The 13396-nt window shown below is 43.9% G+C and overlaps 1 non-coding gene across 1 annotated transcript; it reads left to right on the top strand.

The window, feature by feature from the left end:
- The first annotated feature begins 5083 nt into the window (after positions 1 to 5083).
- LOC119934287 lies at positions 5084 to 5186 on the top strand. The gene has a single exon (XR_005452900.1). It is a non-coding gene; the product is annotated as a U6 spliceosomal RNA (small nuclear RNA).
- Positions 5187 to 13396: the final 8210 nt, after the last annotated feature.

The following is a 13396-nucleotide window of genomic DNA, read 5'->3' as shown; positions in this document are numbered from 1 at the left end:
TGCACACAGTAAGCGCTTAATAAATACGGTTGAATGAATGAATGAATGAATGTGCAAAGCACTGTTCTAAGTGCTGGGGAGGATACAAGGTGATCAGGTTGTCCCATGTGGGACTCACAGTCTTCATCCCCATTTTACAGATGAGGTAACTGAGGCACAGAGAAGTTAAGTGACTTGCCCAAAGTCACACAGCTGACAATTGGCAGAGCTGGGATTTGAACCCATGACCTCTGACTCCAAAGCCCGCACTATTTCCACTGAGCCATGCTGCTTCTCTGATTAATAAATATGATTGATTGATTGATTGAATGGTTGTTGTTCTTTGGGACAACCTGACTGCCTACTATCCTCCCCAGTGCTTAGAACAGTGCTTCGCACATAGTAAGCGCTTAACAAATGCCATTATTAATTATTCTTCCCCACTTCAAAGTCTTATTGAAGACATATCTTGTCCAAGTGGTCTTCCCTGACCAAGCCTTCTTTTCTTTTTCTTCCACTCCCTTCTGTGTCACCCTGACTTGCTCCCTTTATTCATCTCCCCTCTCAGGTCACAGCACTGAAGCACTGACGTACATATCTGTACGTAATTCATTTATTTATAATAGCATCTGTCTCCCCTATTAGACTGTAAGTTTCTTGTAGGCAGGGAATGTGTCTTTTATATTGTTGTTTTATTCTTTTCCAACCACTTGGTACAGTGCTCTGTACACAGTAAATGTCAAATAAATGTGATTGATTGACTAAGAATTCCCCATAGGTTGGAGAACAAGATAAGGATCCGTCTCCACTGCTAGCAGTATTGTTGGCTTGTGCCACGCCACGCTAACTACCACTTAAGGGAAATACAGAAAAAGAGGGTTTGGCTTACCTCAAAGAACAATAACCATTCAATCAATCAATCAATCAATTATATTTCTTAATTATTAATCAGAGAAGCACCATGGCTCAGTGGAAATAGCACGGGCTTTGGAGTCAGAGGTCACGGGTTCAAATCCCAGCTCTGCCAATTGTCAGCTGTGTGACTTTGGGCAAGTCACTTAACTTCTCTGTGTCTCCGTTACCTCATCTGTGAAATGGGGATTAAGACTGTGAGCCCCACGTGGGACAACCTGATCCCCTTGTAACCTCCCCAGCACTTAGAACAGTGCTTTGCACATAGTAAGTGCTTAATAAATGTCATTATTATTATTATTATTATTATTAAATTCTTGCGGTGCAGAACACTGTAACCTGCACCTGTATATATGTTTTTACCTATTTATTACTCTATTTATTTATTTATTTTACTTGTACATATCTATTCTATTTATTTTATTTTATTGGTATGCTTGGTTTTGTGCTTTGTCTCCCCCTTTTAGACTGTGAACCCACTGTTGGGTAGGGACCGTCTCTATATTTTGCCAACTTGTACTTCCCAAGCGCTTAGTACAGTGCTCTGCACACAGTAAGTGCTCAGTAAATACGATTGACTGATGGATTGATTGTAACAAGAGCTTGGGAGAGAATAATGTAGCAGAGTTTCCTGCCCACAATGAGCTTACAGTCTAAAGGGAGAGACTGACATTAATATCAATGCATAAATTACGGATATGTACTTAAGTGCTGTGGGGCTGAGGGTGGGGTGAATAAAGGAAGCAAATTCAAACACAAAGGCGACACAGAAGGGAGTGGGAGAGGAGGAAATGAGGACTTAGAAGAAGGTCTCTTGGAGACGATGTGCCTTCTATAAGGCTTTGAAGGTGGGGAGGGTGACCGTTTTTGTCTGATATGAAGAGGGAGGGCATTCCAGGCCAGAGGCAGGACGTAGGCGAGAGGTCGGCGGTGAGATAGACGAGATGGAAGTACAGTCCGTAGTTTGGCATTAGAAAAGTGAAGCCTGCGGATTGGGTTTTAGTAGGAAATCAGGAAGGTTTGGTAGGAGGGGGCAAGGTGATTAAAGCTGCTGGTAAGCTGCTTCTGTTTGATGTGGAAGTGGACAGTAGAAGCTTTCTGAGGGATGCCTGGTAAATTTATACATTGAGAAAACAGAGAGCCTGTTGGAGAGAAAGTTCTTTCATTTTATTTTATTTAAAGAAAGTTATTTTATTTTAGAGAAGCAGAAGTAGCTTGGTGGAAAGAGCACGGGCTTGGGAGTCAGAGGTCATGAGTTCTAATCACGGCTCCGCCACTTAGCTGTGTGACTTTGGGCAAGACACTTAACTTCTATGGGCCCAAGCACTTAGTACAGTGCTCTGCATACAGTAAGTGCTCAATAAATACAATTGAATGAATGAATGGGCCTCAGTTACCTCATCTGTAAAATGGGGATTAAGACTGTGAGCCCGACGTGGGACAACCTGATTACCTTGTTTCCCCCAGTGCTTAGAACAGTGCTTGGCACATAGTAAGCGCTTAACAAATACCATTATTATTATTATTATTTTATTAAGAGACTCAGACACCAAGCTTCCAAACACCTGTGGATTAAGACACAGGGGTCCTTTGAGGTGTGGGATGGGGAAAATATATCTCCCAAGGGACACCAGAAACAGGGAATCCATAAAAAAAGGACAGAAGGGAACAGGTCTGGGCAAAGACTGGATCTGGTAAGGGAAATCTGATTTTATGTGGTAACGGAGTTGGGATTAGGTTGTAGAAAAAAAGAAAAAATGTAACAAAATTCACACAGCATGTACTTCCCAAGCGCTTAGTACAGTGCTCTGCACACAGTAAGCGCTCAAAAATTTGATTAAATGAATGAATGTACAATTTATGAGTTAAATGTGAAAAGAACCAGGCAGTGAAACGGTTCCAGCAACTTTTTATATCCTGTCAGTAGAGGGCAAGAAAGACCAAGTTTCAACCACATTTCCTGAAAAAGAAGAAATTAGAAAAGACACCTTTGAAAGGATTTTTAAAGATTCCTGTTTGTTGAGACTAGTTTTCCCACATTCAAGCAACATGGCCTAGTAAATAGAGCATGGGCCTGGGACTCTGAAGGGCCTGGGTTCTAATTCCAGCTCTGCCACTTGTCTGCTGTGTGACCTTGGGGAAATCGCTTAACCTCTCTATGCTTCAGTTACCTCATCTGTAAAGTGGAGATTAAAACTGTTAGCCCCATGTGGGATGTGGACTATGTCCAAATGGATTGGCTTATATCTACCCCAGGGTTTAGTACAGTCTCTGGCACATAGTAAGCACTAAACAAATACCGTAAAAATATATCCCTTCCATTTCACCTGAGTCTTTATAGTTACTTCATTCATTCATTCAATCAATCGTATTTATTGAGCGCTTACTGTGTGCTGAGCACTGTACTAAGCGCTTGGGAAGTCCAAGTTGGCAACATATAGAGACGGTCCCTACGCAACAGCAGGCTCACAGTCTAGAAGGGGGAGACAGACAACTAAACAAAACATATTAACAAAATAAAATAAATAGAATAAATATGTACAAGTAAAATAAATAAATAAATAGAGTAATAAATACATACAAACATATATATGTATATACAAGTGCTGTGGGGAGCGGAAGGAGGTAAGGTGGGGGGGATGGAGAGGGGGAGGAGGGGGAAAGGAAGGAGGGGACTCAGTCTGGGCAAGGAGGGAGGAGAGGAAGTCTTCTTTGCCAACTAATAACTAAAGTCCTGAGTCCTGTCAACTGCCTCTGTTGCTTCTGAAACTTGCACATTAATTAATTTATTTACTTTTTTCCTGCCTCTGCATTCTTGTTTATATGCATATTCAATGGAACATTCACTTTTTTTGGCATTTGTTAAGTGCTTACTATGTGCCAGGCCCTGTACTAAGCGCTGGGGTGGATTCAAGCAAATCGGGTTGGGCACAGTCCCTGTCCTACGTGGGGCTCATGGTCTTAATCTTCATTTTCCAAATGAGGAAACGGAGGCACAGGGAAGTGAAGAGACTTGACCAAAGTCACACACTAGGTAAGTGGCGGAGGCGGGATTAGAACCCAGGTCCTGGACGACTCCCAGGCTCGTTCTCTTTCCACGAGGCCAGGCTGCTTCTCAATCCCACCACAAATGATCAACTAAATTCGGTCCAGAGGCTTTTGGACTGAAAACCACACTGGAAGGAAGGACTTTTAGACTGTGAGCCCACTGTTGGGTAGGGACTGTCTCTATATGTTGCCAACTTGGACTTCCCAAGTGCTTAGTACAGTGCTTTGCACACAGTAAGCACTCAATAAATACGATTGATTGATTGATTGATTGATTGATTAAAGTGCGTATGTTTGCACACCACTGCAGTCACTCTCTTGTTCCCTCTAGGACCCAGAGTGCAACAAGCGATTAGGCAGGCAGAAGCATCCCAGCCAGCCATTTAGCCCGACAATCATATTTATTGAGCACTTATTGTGTGCAGAGCACTGTACTAAGCGCTTGGGAGAGCGCTCTCCCTGCCCTACCTCCTTCCTCTCCCCACAGCACTTGTATATATTTGTACAGATTTATTACTTCATTTATTTTACTTGTATATATTTACTATTCTATTAATTTTATTAATCATAATTCTATTTATTCTGATGATTTCGACACCTGTTGACATGTTTTGTTTTGTTGTCCGTCTCCCCCTTCTAGACTGTGTACCCATTGTTGGGTAGGGACCGTCTGTATATGTTTCCGACATACTTCCCAAGCGCTTAGTACAGTGCTCTGCACAGAATAAGTGCTCAATAAATGTGATTGAATGAATGAATGTACAATAGAACAGACACAATCCCTGCCCACAGTGAGCCTACAGTCTAGAGGGGGAGACAGACTTAGAGAAGCAGCGTGGCTCAGCAGAAAAGAGTACGGGCTTTGGAGTCAGAGATTATGGGTTCAAGTCCTGGCTCTGCCAATTGTCAGCTGTGTGACTTTGGGCAAGTCACTTCACTTCTCTGGGCCTCAGTTACCTTATCTGTAAAATGGTGATGAAGACTGTTAGCCCCACGTGGGACAACCTGATTATCTTGTAACCTTCCCAGTGCTTAGAACAGTGCTTTTCACATAGTAAGCATTTAATAAATGCCATCATTATTATTATTATTACAGACATGAACACTGCAAAGCGCCTACAAAGGCTTTTATTACACACAGGATCCATTTGGGCAATGCTCAGTCTAAAACTGGAAAGATATGGAAAAGATTAGCATGGCCCCCATGCAAGCACAACATGTAAATTCATGAAGCATTCCATATATTTTATTTATATTAATGTCTGTCTCCCCCTATAATAATAGTAATGATGGCGTTTATTAAGTGTTTACTATGTGCAAAGCACTGTTCTAAGCACTGGGGAGGTTACAAGATGATCAGGTTGCCCCATGGGCTTGCAGTCTTAATCCCCATTTTACAGATGAGGTAACTGAGGCCCAGAGAAGTGAAGTGACTTGCCCAAAGTCACACAGCTGACAATTGGTGGAGCTGGTATTTGAACCCATGACCTCTGACTCCAAAGCCCGGGCTCTTTCCACTGGGCCATGCTGCTTCTCAGACTGTAAGCTTATTGTGGGCAGGGAATGTGTCTGTTTATTGTTATATTGTACTCTCTCAAGCTCTTAGTACAGTGCTCTACACCCAGTAAGCACTCAATAAATAAAGTTGAATTTACAGCCTAGAGTCTGTGCTGTGCCTATGGGAGGACCTGCCGGGTGCTACAAGTATGTTTGGTTTTGTTCTCCGTTTCTCCCTTTTAGACTGTGAGCCCACTGTTGGGTAGGGACTGTCTCTATATGTTGCCAATTTGTACTTCCCAAGCGCTTAGTACAGTGCTCTGCACATAGTAAGCACTCAATAAATATGATTGATGATGATGATGATGATGCTTCATTTGGTCACCTATGTGGCCTTTGCGGTCCTCATCGGCCGGTTGTTTTTCAGGATTCCTGCTGGACCTTCCCACCCGCTGACATACTAAGCAATGTGGCTCAGTGGAAAGAGCATGGGCTTGGGAGTCAGAAGTCATGGGTTCAAATCCCGACTCCGCCACTTGTCAGCTGTGTGACTTTGGGAAAATCACTTAACTTCTCTGTGCCTCAGTTACCTCATCTGTAAAATGGGGATGAAGATGGTGAGCCCCATGTGGGACAACCTGATCACCTTGTATCCTCCCCAGCGCTTAGAACAGTGCTTTGTACATAGTAAGTGCTTAACAAATGCCATCACTATTATACTTCTAGACTGTGAGCCTGTTGTTGGGTAGGGACCGTCTCTGTAAGTTGCCGACTTGTACTTCCCAAGTGCTTAGTACAGTGCTTTGCACACAGTTAGTGCTCAATAAATATGACTGAATGAATAACCCCAGCAGACAGAGACAAGCCTCTCCACTCCATCGCTTGATTCCTAGAGATGGTGTTTTTTCCTCTGGACTAGCAGCACCTCATGAGAAGCAACATTTCTATCAATCAATCAATCGTATTTTTTGAGCACTTACTGTGTGCAGAGCACTGTACTAAGCGCTTGGGAAGTACAAGTTGGCAACATATAGAGACGGTCCCTACCCAACAGTGGGCTCACAGTCTAGAAGTATAATAATGATGGCATTTGTTAAGCGCTTACTATTCATTCATTCATTCAATCGCATTTATTGAGCGCTTACTGTGTGCGGAGCACTGTACTAAGCACTTGGGAAGTACAAATTAGCAAGAAGCAGCATGGCTTAGTGGATAAAGCACAGGCTTAGGAGTTAGAAGGACTTGGGTTCTAATCCCAGCTCTGCGCCTTGTCTGCTCTGTGGCTTTGGGAAAATCACTTCACTTTTCTGGGCCTCAGTTACCTCATCTGTAAAACGGGAATTTAGTCAGTCGATTGTATTTATTGAGTGCTTACTGTGCACAGAGCACTGTACTAAGCGCTTGGGAGAATGTGATGCAACAATATACCAGACACATTTCCTGCCCACAGTGAGCTTACATCTAGAGGGGGAGACAGACATTAATATAAATAAATAAAATTACAGATATGTATGTAAGTGGCGTGGGGCTGGGAGGGGGGATGAATAAAGGGAAGAAGTCAGGACGGGAGTGGGAGAAAAAGGAAAAGAGGGCTTAGTCAGGGAAGGTCACTTGGAGGAGATGTGTCTTCAGTAAAGCTCTGAAGAGGGGGAGAGTCTTAGTCTGTTGGATATGAGGAGGGAGGACATTCCAGGACAGGGGCAGGATGTGGGTGAGAGGTCGGCTGCAAGATAAAAGCAATGTGGCTTGGTGGAAAAGAGCACGGGCTTTGGAGTCAGAGGTCATGGGTTCAAATCCCAGCTCTGCCAATTGTCAGCTGTGTGACTTTGGGCAAGTCACTTCACTTCTCTGGGCCTCAGTTCCCTTATCTGTAAAATGGGGATGTAGACTGTGAGCCATCTGGGACAACCTGATCACCTTGTAATCTCCGCAGCGCTTAGAACAGTGCTTTGCACATAGTAAGGGCTTAATAAATGCCATTATTATTATTATTATTATTATTATTATTTTTAAGATAGACGAGACTGAGGTACTGTGGAAAGGTTAGGATTAGAGGAGCAAAGAGTGCAGCTGAATGTAAGCCATATGTGGGACAGGGACTGTGTCCAACCTGATTTTCCTGTATCTACGCCAGGGCTTAGAACAGTGCCTGGCATATAGTAAGCACCTATCGAATGTCATTTTTATTATTAATGTGGGGCGTTGCAGCTGTATTGATAGTTCCCAGTCACCAAATGGAAAGCTTGTAAAAACCTGCTAAAAATCAGCTGCACCTAGAAACCCTGTAAATAGCTTTTCCTGTCCATAAATACCACTGGCCTCTGCTCCGGGCTAGCAACAGACAGAAACTGGGGGAGTCACAGTGGCTGTAGATACCTCTTAATAATAATAATAATAACGATAGCATTTATTAAGTGCTTACTATGTGCAAAGCACTGGGAAGGTTACAAGGTGATGAGGTTGTCCCACGGGGGGCTTATAGTCTTCATCCCCATTTTACAGATGAGGGAACTGAGGCCCAGAGAAGTGAAGTGACTTGCCAAAAGTCACACAGCTGACAAGTGGTGGAGCAGGGATTTGAACCCATGACCTCTGACTTCAAAGCCCGGGCTCTTTCCATTGAGCCAAGCTGCTTCACTTCTTCCCTATGGCCTCTTCTTTGAAAGTTGAGGTTGCCTGGGAGGGGAGAGTGCCTTGAGTCAGGATGGATTATCCTTGGGAACGCCCACCAGCCTTGCCTCTTCCTCCTCCCCCTGAATCGCCTGTTATCTGCTGGGTTTGAACTTTTGAAGCATCATGGCATAGTGGTCAGAACACGGGCCCAGGAATCAGAAGGTCGCAGGTTCTAATCCCGCCTCCACCACTTGTCTGCTGTGTGACCTTGGGCAATTTTTCTCGGTGCCTCAGTTCCCTCATCTGTAAAATGGGGATTGAGACTGTGAGCCCTACGTGGGATAGGGACTGTGTCCAACCCAATTTGCTTGTATCCACCCCAGTGCTTATTACAGTGCCTGGCACATGGGAAGCACTTATGAATTACAACAATTATTATTATTATTATTGGGGGGACGATAGGGCGTGAGCTAATCCCTAGCGTTAAGGGATCAGATTTGGAAGTTGCAAAGTTCGTTCCAAGAGGCCTTCCCTGACTAAGCACTCCTCACCTCTTTTCCCACTCCCTTCTGTGTCACCCTGAATCGCTTCTTCGTTCATCCTCTCTCCCAACCCCACAGCACATATCAATCAATCAATCAATCAATCGTATTTATTGAGCACTTACTGTGTGCAGAGCACTGTACTAAGTGCTTGGTAAGTACAAGTTGGCAACATATAGAGGCGGTCCCTACCCAACAGTGGGCTCACAGTCTAGAAGGGGGAGACAGAGAACAAAACAAAGCATATTAACAAAATAAAATAAATAGACTAGATATGTACAAGTAAAATAAATAAATAAATAGAGTAATGAATACGTACAAAAATATATACATATATGCAGGTGCTGTGGGGAAGGGAAGGAGGTAAGGCGGGGGGGTGGAGAGGGGGAGCAGGGGGAGAGGAAGGAGGGGGCTCAGTCTGGGAAGGCCTCTTGGAGGAGGTGAGCTCTCAGTAGGGCCTTGAATATATATATATATATATAAATCAATCAATCAATCATATTTATTGAGCACTTACTGTTTGCAGAGCACTATACTAAACGCTTGGGAAGTACAAGTTGGCAACATATAGAGACAGTCCCTACCCAAAGGTGGGCTCACAGTCTAAAAGACTATATATATGTATATATCTGTAATTTATTTATTCATTCATTCATTCAATTGTATTTATTGAGCGCTTACTGTGTGCAGAGCACTGTACTAAGCACTTGGGAAGTACAAGTTGGCAACATATAGAGACGGTCCCTATCCAACAACGGGCTCACGGGTAACATATAGAGACGGTCCCTACCCAACAACGGGCTCACAGTCTAGAAGGGGGAGACAGACAACAAAACAAAACATCTAGACAGGTGATTTAGTTATATTAATATCTGCCCCTTTAGACTGTGAGCTTGTCGTGGGCAGGAATGCGTCTGTTGTTCTATTGTAGTCTCCCAAGCGCTCAGCACAGTGCTTTGTCCAAAGTAAGCGCTCAATAAATACGAATGAATGAATGAACGGTGACTTTGAACGAGACAGGTAGTTTGAATTGCACCTTTCATGCCTTTGCTGACATTCAGGTTAAAAACTTCCACTCCGCTTCCATATCGGATCAGTAAGCTTCCCCGGAGAGGGAAATGGACAGGGGAGCATCGGCTTGAGAACAGACAGAGAAAACCACAGGAGAAGGGGCAATCTTGGATGGTTTTTGTGCTGGGTAATTGCTGACCACCCAGGCACATTTGCTACAGAAAAGAACTTTCTCTCTGAGTCCGAAATTGCATCTTTTCATCCGCCGGCCGCAGCCCCCATCTCCTCTGTCTTCATTCCCCCTCTTTGTCCCTGCTCTCTCCTCACAACAATTCTCTCACTCAACTGATAAAGAATTTGACAGATTGACAGCGAGATCCATTCTCTCCCGGACAATGGAATTTAGAAAACGGGCAGGTGAGTCGATTAGGTAACTGCTGCTCTTGCCCGGAGAGCCTTTTATGAGGTTTGGAGTAGAACACTTTGAACATTTAAGAGAGATGAGCTAGATTCAGTCCTTCACAATGTCATTATTGGCGCCCTGATTTCTTCAGATTAACAAACTGAGAGAAACTCTCGTTTCTCCTAGAGCGGGTTCAGAGAGGACTCTGGTTCCTGAGTTTTGTGTATGTGTATTTCTGGATAGACACACACACACAAACACATATACCACCACACATGTGGCAAGGATCTTTATTCACATGTACACACCTCACCATCCATCTCCAGCACTACTTGTATGAATTTATTTATTCATCTTTTCTGCACTTGTGTATACGGGCCTGAGTGTCAGAAGGTCATGGATTCTAATCCTGGCTCTGCCACTTGTCTGCTGTATGACCTTGGGCAAGTCACTTTACTAGACTGTGAGCCCACTGTTGGGTAGGGACTGTCTCTATATGTTGCCAACCTGTACTTCCCAAGCGCTTAGTACAGTGCTCTGCACACAGTAAGCGCTCAATAAATATGATTGATTGATTGATTCTCTGTGCCTCAGTTACCCCACTCTGCCGCTTGTCAGCTGTGTGACTTTGGGCAAATCAACTTAACTTCTCTGTGCCTCAGTTACCTCATCTGTAAAGTGGGGATTAAGACTGTGAGCCCCATGTGGGACAACCTGATCACCTTGTATCCTCCCCAGTGCTTAGAACAGTGTTTTGCACATAGCAAGCACTTAACAAATGCCATAATCATTATTATTATTAGTTTTATTATTACCTCACCTGTAAAATGGGAATTGAGATTGTGAGCCCTACATGGGAAAGGGACTGTGTCCTGCCTGATTTTCTTGTATCCACTCCAGTGCTTAGTACAGTGCCTGGCACATAGTAAGTGCTTAACAAATGCCATTATTATTATTATTAATAATAATATTAATATTATTATTATTATTTTATGAGTACATTCAGTGATTTAAGCCAATGATACTATTTGTAATTACTGTCTGTCCCCCCAGTAGAGGGTGGGAAGCAGTGTGGCCTAGTGGAACAGGGACAGAGAGGACCTGGATTCAAACTCTGGCTCTGCCACTTGTCTGCTGTGTGACCTTGGGCAAATCACTTCACTTCTCTCTGCCTCATTTGCCTCATCTGTAAAATGGGGAATAAGACCGTATGTCCTATGAGGGACAAGGACTGTGCTCAATTCAATTATCTTACATTCATTCATTCATTCATTCATTCAATCGTATTTATTGAGCGCTTACTATCATCATCATCATCAATCGTATTTACTGAGCACTTACTGTGTGCAGAGCACTGTACTAAACGCTTGGGAAGTACAAGATGGCAACATATAGAGACAGTCCCTACCCAACAGTGGGCTTACAGTCTAAAAGGGGGAGACAGAGAACAAAACCAAACATACTAACAAAATAAAATAGAATAGATATGCACAAGTAAAATAAATAAATAAATAAATAGAGTAACAAATATACACAAACAAATATACATATATGCAGGTGCTGCGGGGAAGGGAAGGAGGTAAGATGGGGGGGATGGAGTGGGGGACGAGGGGTAGAGGAAGGAAGTGGCTCAGTCTGGGAAGGCCTCCTGGTGGAGGTGAGCTCTCAGTAGAGCCTTGAAGGGAGGAAGAGAGCTAGCTTGGCAGATGGGCAGAGGGAGGGCATTCCAGGCCCGGGGGATGACGTGGGCCGGGGGTCGATGGCGGGACAGGCGAGAACGAGGTACGGTGAGGAGATTAGCGGCGGAGGGGCGGAGGGTGCAGTGTCATGATGGGAGACACCAGAAAATTCATCCTACCCACAGGATGCAGTCCCCTGAGCAGACAATCCCTCCACAGGAAATCCACCAATCAGTGGTATTCCTAGAGTGCTTAATATATGCCTAGCACCGTACTAAGCACTCGGGAGATTACAATAGAATAAAGAGACGTGATCCATAAACTCAAGACGTTTACAGGTTAATGGGGGAGGCATTCACTAAAATAAATTACTGTTTGGGGAAGCAACAGAGTGTAAAGATATGTACATAGTGCTGTAGGGGTGGGGAAGTAGAGTGAGAAAGTTTTTAGAGGGTGAGGACTCAAGGTCATGAGTGACAGTGTAAGGACAGCAAATGTGGGGAGAGACTGTAAAATTCTTGTGGGATGGGAATACGTCTGCCAGTGCTGTTGTAGCGAGAAGCAGTGTGGCTTAGTTGAAAAGAGCATGGGTTTGAGAGTCAGAGGTCGTGGGTTCTAATTCCGGCTCTGATACTTGTCAGTTTTGTGACTTTGGGCAAGTCACTTAAATTCTCTGGGCCTCAGTTAACTCATCTGTAAACTGGGGATGAAGACCGTGAGCCCAGCGTGGGGCAACCTGATTATCCTGACCTACCCCAGTGCTTAGAACAGTGCTTTGCACATAGTAAGTGCTTAATAAATGCTATAATTATCACCATCATCAAGAAGCAGCATAGCTTAACAGCAAGAGCTGGAGCTTGGGAGTCAGTCATGGGTGCAAATCCTGCCTCCGCCACTTAGCTGTGTGACTTTGGGCAAGTCACTTAACTTCTCCGTACCTCAGTTCCCTCATCTGTAAAATGGGGATTAAGACTGTGAGCCCCCCGTGGGAACAACCTGATCACCTTGTAACCTCCCCCACAGTGCTTAGAACAGTGCTTTGAACATAGTAAGTGCTTAATAAATGCCATTATTATTATTATTATTATTATTCTTTGTGCCTCAGTTAACTCAACGGCAAAATGGGGATTAAGAGTGTGAGCCCCATGTGGGGCAGGGACTGTGTCCAATCTGATTACCTTGTAACTACCCCAGTGCATAGAACAGTACTTGGCACATAGTAAGCACTTAACAAATCCCATAATTATTGTAGTCTCCCAAGATCTTAATAAAGTGCTCTATAGGAAGTACTCAAAAAATACCATGGATTGATTGATTTGAGAGATTAGTCAGGGAAGACTTGGGGGGAAATGTGATTTTAGTAGGGCTTTATAGAAGCAGCATGGCATAGTGAATAGAAAGCTGGCCTGGAGTCAGAAGGTCATGGGTTCTATGTTTCATTCATTCATTTATTCAGTGGTATTTATTCAGCACTTACTGTGTGCTTTACAGTGTGGTTCTAAGGGAATTCTAATCCCAGCTCCGCCACTTGTCTGCTGTGTGACCTTGGGCAAGTCACTTCATTTCTCTGGGCCTCAGTCACCTCATCTGTAAGGTGGGGTTGGAGGCTGTGACTGTGTGTGTGTCCAACTCGATTATCTCATATCCACCCCAGGGCTTAGTACAGTGTCTGGTACAGATTAAGTGCTTGACAAATACTACAATTATTATTA

This window comes from Tachyglossus aculeatus, chromosome 1 (assembly GCF_015852505.1).
Source record: "Tachyglossus aculeatus isolate mTacAcu1 chromosome 1, mTacAcu1.pri, whole genome shotgun sequence".
Lineage (NCBI taxonomy): Eukaryota > Metazoa > Chordata > Mammalia > Monotremata > Tachyglossidae > Tachyglossus > Tachyglossus aculeatus.
Note: the sequence above shows the minus strand (reverse complement) of the source record. Positions and strands in the feature narration are given on the sequence as shown.